Source organism: Tachypleus tridentatus, chromosome 12 (genome assembly GCF_004210375.1).
Source record: "Tachypleus tridentatus isolate NWPU-2018 chromosome 12, ASM421037v1, whole genome shotgun sequence".
Taxonomy (NCBI): Eukaryota; Metazoa; Arthropoda; class Merostomata; order Xiphosura; family Limulidae; genus Tachypleus; species Tachypleus tridentatus.
Window position 1 is genome coordinate 110,510,177 of NC_134836.1, and position 7,221 is coordinate 110,517,397.

Below are 7,221 nucleotides of genomic sequence, written 5' to 3' on the forward strand. Positions count from 1 at the left end.
TTTCCCTAAGATGTCTCAGGCAATGGTCAAAGCTGGTGTCTTCGTTGGACCACAAATAAAGAAGATCCTGAAGTGCACAGAATTCACTAAGAAGCTTAGCAGAAAGCTAAAAAGCTTGGGTCAGCTTTTTCGCAGTGGTTCAGGGCTCCTTGGGCAATCACAAGGCCGAAAATAATGTGAAACTGGTTGAAGCTCTGATGAAGAGCTACGGCAAAATGGGCTGCAGGATGTCCCTGAAAGTCCATATTCTTTACGCTCATCTTGATAAATTTATGTAGAACATGGGAGCATACTCAGAGGAGCAAAGCAAGCGCTTCCACCAATATATACTGGACTTTGAACGCCGCTACCAAGGAACATATAACGAAAACATAATGGGAGACTATATTTGAGGTCTGATACGTGAAAGTGATTTACATTACACTCACAAATATCGAATAACTACTCACTTCTAAACATTTTTGTTCATTTTTCTGTAACTTTAGAATAAATAATGTAAATCTTGAGTCATAGGTTGTTTTATTCAGACTTTATATCAATGAAAATGTATATATTTGCCCGTTTTTAAATAGAAAATAGGTTAATTTCTAAATTTCCTTATCCAGGCCACAAAAGCAAAGTTTGAAGGGAATAATGGCCATTTTCTGTACTTTTACAACATACGTAATTAAGAAATAACACATACTATCTAGGAACAAAATTCGTGTTACACTTTTGGTATTAGTGTTTGGTAAAATTTCAATTCAAAGGTGAGTGTTTTACAATTGTAACTGAAAGGCGAAAGTGATATAACTGATTGGTCAAGTGCATAATGGCCCTGCCGTTACAATCGGCAAATGCTCTGGGATTAATTAGAAATTGAGATAAATCGTATCTCAAGCCAATGACATTCACCATTTTGTTTGTTGTTGTTTTAATTTAATCATTATAAAGTGAGTAAAATCTGCCACTCAAACAGTGGATCAAAATGAAAAAAAAATGTAAAATTTAAAATAACGTCAGAAACACGGTGGTATTGTTAGAAGCGTTCTGTTGTTACATATATAGTAAGGTTCGACTGTTTTATTAAATTTTTGTAGTATGTTGAAATAAATAACAGCTGTTGAAACCATGCACTAAATGCTTCATCCATTTTGGCGTTAATTAACTAGACATTCATATAGCGTATGCTGTTTTTGAATGACATCTCACATAAAACAAAAGGAGCATCAGATATGCTGCCAGATTACTTGAAAGCAGCAGATCTCATTGAGTGTCGTCTAGTAGAGTCGAAAACCTAAAGATATGATGAGAAAGCTGTACATTATTTTCAACGTTCTTGTGACATCTTTACCAGAAATTACCTAAAGTATTGTTGCCACCGGCGTCGGTTTCAGAGCTTCTCCACCTTCTTCAATACGCCCAACTTTGTAGCTCTAACCACGTTTATGAAGTGGAAAACAATACAAAATTCATCTTATATGAAACAAGCCATCTTGTCTCCGACCATTGATCGTTTTTTGGAGAAATAAACAAGCTATTATACTGGTAAAATTTCTACATCTTCCTCTTGGAAATCTGAGAAGAACCTGGATTTTGAGATCATTAAAACTCTTGCAACCCATTATAGACTGAATCTTGAAGTTATATAAATGGAAATGAGGCAATGAAAGTGAGATATGTAAAGGAGTCGAAGAATTTGCAGTATCTCTGAAATACACATTTATGACTTTTACTAAACTTTACAAGATTAAAAGATAGCAATAACTCTCCCAGTTAGCTCAGCTACTAAAACTGATTTTAAAAATTACAGTAAAATAATATGGAAGATAAGAGACTGAAGAGTTTAACAGTAATTGACGTGCACATAAAACATACTATTTCCATTGATCCTAATGATTTTGCTCACATACCAAGTTATACCAAGTTTCGAAACACAAGATTATGTTTTTTTTTAAATTATAAAAAGATAATCTTCCTGGTTGGTGGCTTTGGTAAATCCATGCTAGGTATCTCGCCCTCCCCCCAAAATGCTAGATTTGCTAGAATGGGGGAATAATGAGTTCCTTTAAATTTATCTTTCAGTATAAGATTTATTCTGGATTGACACCTTGTAAAACTATACAAAGTGAAGTGTGAGAGGGCAACCAGCTTTGTCGTCTTTTCTTTGAGTGGAATAAAGAGTACAAACATTATTTAGGAGAAATATACCTCAGCAACTGGAAAGTGATAAAGCTTTTAATGTGCTATTTTCTTCTAATGCTTTATTACATTACACAACAAAAATTTTATTTTTATCAACCCACCTACACTTGCTCCTATATAGTATAACGACAATAGCTACTTAGTTCCTAAACATTTCCCAAAAAATAAAATCATTTGATTACAACAATTAACATATTATATGGTCCAAGTGAATAAAGTATTAGAAAATCAGTACCTGGATATACTGTATTAACATGATTATATGATAAGAAATATGATATAGTCACTATTGTTTTAAATAACAGATAAAGAATGTTTCAAACTGAAATATTTATAATAATTATTAAATATTTAAAATAGACTGGTGCACACTTTTCAAGTACAATGGCCAATATATAATATATATATATATAAAACTAACTTGTGTCCCTAAAAAAACAAAAAACAAAACACTTATGGAGGAAACCCGCTGTTGCTATGAGCAGGGGTCACCAAATTACGGCCCGCGGGCCGGATATGGCTCTTGAGATCATTTTGTCCGGCCCGCCAGCAGCTAGCCGCTTGGAAATAAAAAGTGACATATCATCAAATGTCCGACTGTAATAACAAAATAAATCACACCGATGGTCGCTTTAAGCTGGCAAACACAAGACGCTATGATATCGAGAAATATATAGCCGATCCACTTCTGTCGGATCCAACCTGGTTGTCAAAATTGTCATTTTTGGTTGACATCACATCCCACATAAATGAATTGAACTTGAAACTTCAGGGGAAGAATAACCTTGTCTTTGATCTCTCTAGAATCATTAAAGGATTTCAGAGAAAGCTGTCATTGTTTGAAGCACATTTGGAAGGAGGAAACCTCTCACATCAGTGTTTCATTGAGTTTCATGCTACAATCACAGAAGATGTCAACCTAGAGTTTCAGAAAAAGATTATTAGTGATTTAAATAACCATTTTTAAAGAGATTTTTGGATCTCGACAGAATCAAAAGTGGCATTCTCCTTTTTCAGAATCCTTTTGATTGTGTTATTGATGACGTGCCAGTGGAACTTCAGTTGGAGGTCGTCGATTTGCAAGGTAATGACTTGTTGAAAGCAAAACAGAGAGGGGCAACTTATTGAAATTTACAGCTGCATATCTGAAGATGATTTTCCAAAACTGAAGCAGTTCGCATCTGGTATGGCATCAGTGTTGGGAACAACTTATGTCTGTGAACAAGCATTTTCAAAAATGAAGTATGTGAAGTCGGTACATTGATCAAGGTTGACTGATGAACATTCCAAAGCAATTCTAATGATTGGATGCAGCAATTCAAAACCGAACATTGAAGATATTTTGAAAACCAAATGCCAATTTCATAAATCTCACAAACGTTTTTGCAGCTTGGTGAAATTCAGATATGTACTCACTATATGCAATGTGACAATTGTTTTTACTGATGTCACCTTCTTTGATAACCTTTTGGTAAATAAAAATGTTGGTTGTATTTCTGCTTGTTTTTTATTACATGTGCGTATTGCATGCTACTACCACATGGTTAATGTGGCATCTTAAACTTAGTGTTAAGTCTTTTACAGAGAGCTTTTGTTCTAGCTTATGAGTATTGAACATAATGATTATACGGCCCACGCTTCTCATTCCCCAAGTAATCTGGCCCCCTGTGAAAAAAGTTTGGTGACCCCTGCTATAAGCGTGCTTTGTAGTCACTGTGAAAAAACCTTTATACTGGATAGATGAAGTGGAGGAAAAGTTGCGATTCGGTACAATTCAGATCTTCACATTATATGGCTGTACAACAGAAGACATAACAAATACACTAGGTCTTAAGAAAATTGTTTAATATCAAAGCCTAAGTTCAAAAGATGTAAAGATCAATCTACACTTTTATCTATGTATTACTGAGTTATACTAGTTTTGGAGTGCAGGGCTACTAACGGTATTCTCTGAAACAAATATAACCTAATAACATATGTTGATCAAAATATAAATTGAATTGCACTTTTATTAGACTTAGACTAAAAATACATAACATTTAAAATACTAAGTTTATTTATTAACTTTTAGATAATTGTTGTGAGAACTAAACTTTGTTGAGTCGAAGAAGTTACGATCTGCTGTGCAGACAAAAGAGCTTTATCTGAGTTAAAAACTTCATATTATTTTATAAAATCATATCAATGTAACACTGCATGTGAAAAACTAATTTCTACTTAATAAATGCTTGTATGAAATGGGACATCCAGTTACAAATAAGCAATATAGAAGGCAAAAAAAATTGTTGCTGATAATCAGCTTTTATTGATTTATATATGTTAAATTTTCCACTAGTAGTTAACATGTTCATACAATTTGACTACCAACCAATTATAAACTGATTACTTTGTGGTACATTTGTTTGTTGGACTTTGCAGAAAGCTAAACCCTGGTTGTCTGCATTAGCCGTTCTAAATTATGGGGTACCAGACAAATGGGAAGGCAGCTAGTCATCATCTCCCACCACAAACTGTTGTTCGACCAAATAGTGGAATTTGACCATCATTCTTAAATTATATCCATGTTCCTAACTGCTGAGAATTTTTGTGTATTTTTCTTATAGAAAGCCACATGTGGCTATCTTTTGCATCTGCTGAGAGGAAAAGAACCCATAATTTTAGAGTTGTAAATATGTCCTTATCGCTGTCCTAATGAGGGAGCATTTTCTGTTTATGTTTTTTGAAAGAACAGATTATAATCCATGGAGTCCCATGTTCAACCATTAGGTATGTTAATGACTAGGTTCTACAAAATTAATCATATACATCCTTCCTTTGTATAGATCAAATAATCACAGTGAAAATAAATTGCAAGAAGTTTTACCACACTCGTCCAAAGAAATTTCATTTAGACAAATAGTACAACATTATCACAAATCTCTCTTAACAACAAACAGCTCAGTCCAGTTTTAGAAGACAAAAATCAGTTATTAACATAAATCTGTTCATTAAATCTTGAAATTATCAAATTATTGATCATCATGTAACGTCAAAAAAGTAAACTCCACATCTCTTTTAAGGTCTTTTCGTTTGACTGAGATTGGCCACAAGACAATAAATCATTATTCACACGAAACATTTACTCACATTTTATAATTGCAAATATTTTTAATATTCAATAACAGAGTTACATTAATACAAAAGTTCTCAAAAGTTAAAATGTATAAAAACTTCATCACTGTTTTCAATTGTATGATCAATGACCAGAATGAGGATAACATAACCAGAATAATCTTAAAACAACACACAGTTATTGTAGTAAAAACATTTCATTCACAATTATCCTATTACTCTATGTTTCTATAACAGTACTCTATTTTTCTTTTCAGACAGAAGCCATTATAATGTATAAGGATTGGTACAAATTTGCTCATAACTTGTTGTAAACTTGGTTATGTGTAGATTCAATAGACACTTCCGTACATTTCTTAATATTGAAAGAAAAAGTTTAACACACATTCAGAATTAAAATTGATTTTCGTGCAAAGCTACACGAGCGCTATCTGTCCCTAATTTAGCAATGTAAGACTAGAGGGAAATCAGCTAGTCATCACCACCCACTGCCAACTGTTACACTACTCTTTTACCAATGAATAGTGGGATTGACTGTCACGTTATAACACCCCCATGGCTGAATGGTCGAGCATATTTGGTACAACTGGGATTCAAATCCGCGATCTTTGAATTACGAGTCAAGTGCCTTAACCACCTAGCTATGATTTTACATATGTTATTGATATCCACTTAAATATATTGGGCTATGATGAAACAAAAGTTTAAATGAGAAACTCCATAATAAAAGTTGTTTAAACACAGTTGCTAGAAACGTGTATAATCAGTTCACAGAACTTATATCAAAAATCGATGTATATGACATTACAATATTACAATAATTTGATTGTGTATAGTTTGGACATTTTGTATTAAAACAGTTAGGTTCAACACTAAACGTAAATATATGTATGTATATATGTATGTGAATTTTTCTTTCTCAATGAATCTTTAATAATGAAAACGTAACTTATACTGTGTATTGTAGTTGTCTTTTTAATTTTTTTTTCTGCAATATAATCAAGATTTTAATTTTATTAATCCCTCCTCTCATTGAAAGGTCAACCTAACATTAACTGTTATGAATCACAAAAATATCTAATGAGGTTAAGTGTCCTCACCATTTGCAGATTACATGTGTTTATCATTCTGTTGTTTATGTTCAATGTTACTGACCCTCAGATATGTGTGGAATAAACACGTACATGTGATAGTTTTAGTCAAGATCTTTCATTGTATGCACAAATATTTGTGAATATATTTACAGAAAGGTAACAATGGTTTTGTTTGTTTGTTTGTTTTGGAATTTCGCACAAAGCTACTCTAGGGCTATCTATGCTAGCCGTCCCTAATTTAGCAGTGTAAGACTAGAGGAAAGGCAGCTAGTCATCACCACCCACCGCCAACTCTTGGGCTACTCTTTTACCAACGAAAAGTGGGATTGAGCGTCACATTATAACGCCCCCACGGCTGGGAGGGCGAGCATATTTAGCGCGACGCGGGCGCGAACCCGCGACCCTCGGATTACGAGTCGCGCGCCTTTACGCGCTTGGCCATGCCGGGCCGGTAACAATGGTAGTTTTAATTTATATAATAGTAATGGTTAAACATAACAATTTACCTAGAGTGGTATAAAATCCTTTAAAACTAAACATCAGCAGAACAGTTGTATACAGGGTGGCCCTTAAGTCCCTACCCATCCATATATCTTATGTATCCAGTGTATCTGTGTGCTGTCCCTCGTTCTCTTTTGTTTTGAATTTCGCACAAAGCTACTCGAGGGCTATCTGTGCTAGCCATCCCTAATTTAGCAGTGTAAGGCTAGAGGGAAGGCAGCTAGTCATTACCACCCACCGCCAACTCTTGGGCTACTCTTTTACCAACGAATAGTGGGATTGATCGACATTATAACGCCCCCACGGCTGAAAGGGCGAACATGTTTGGCGC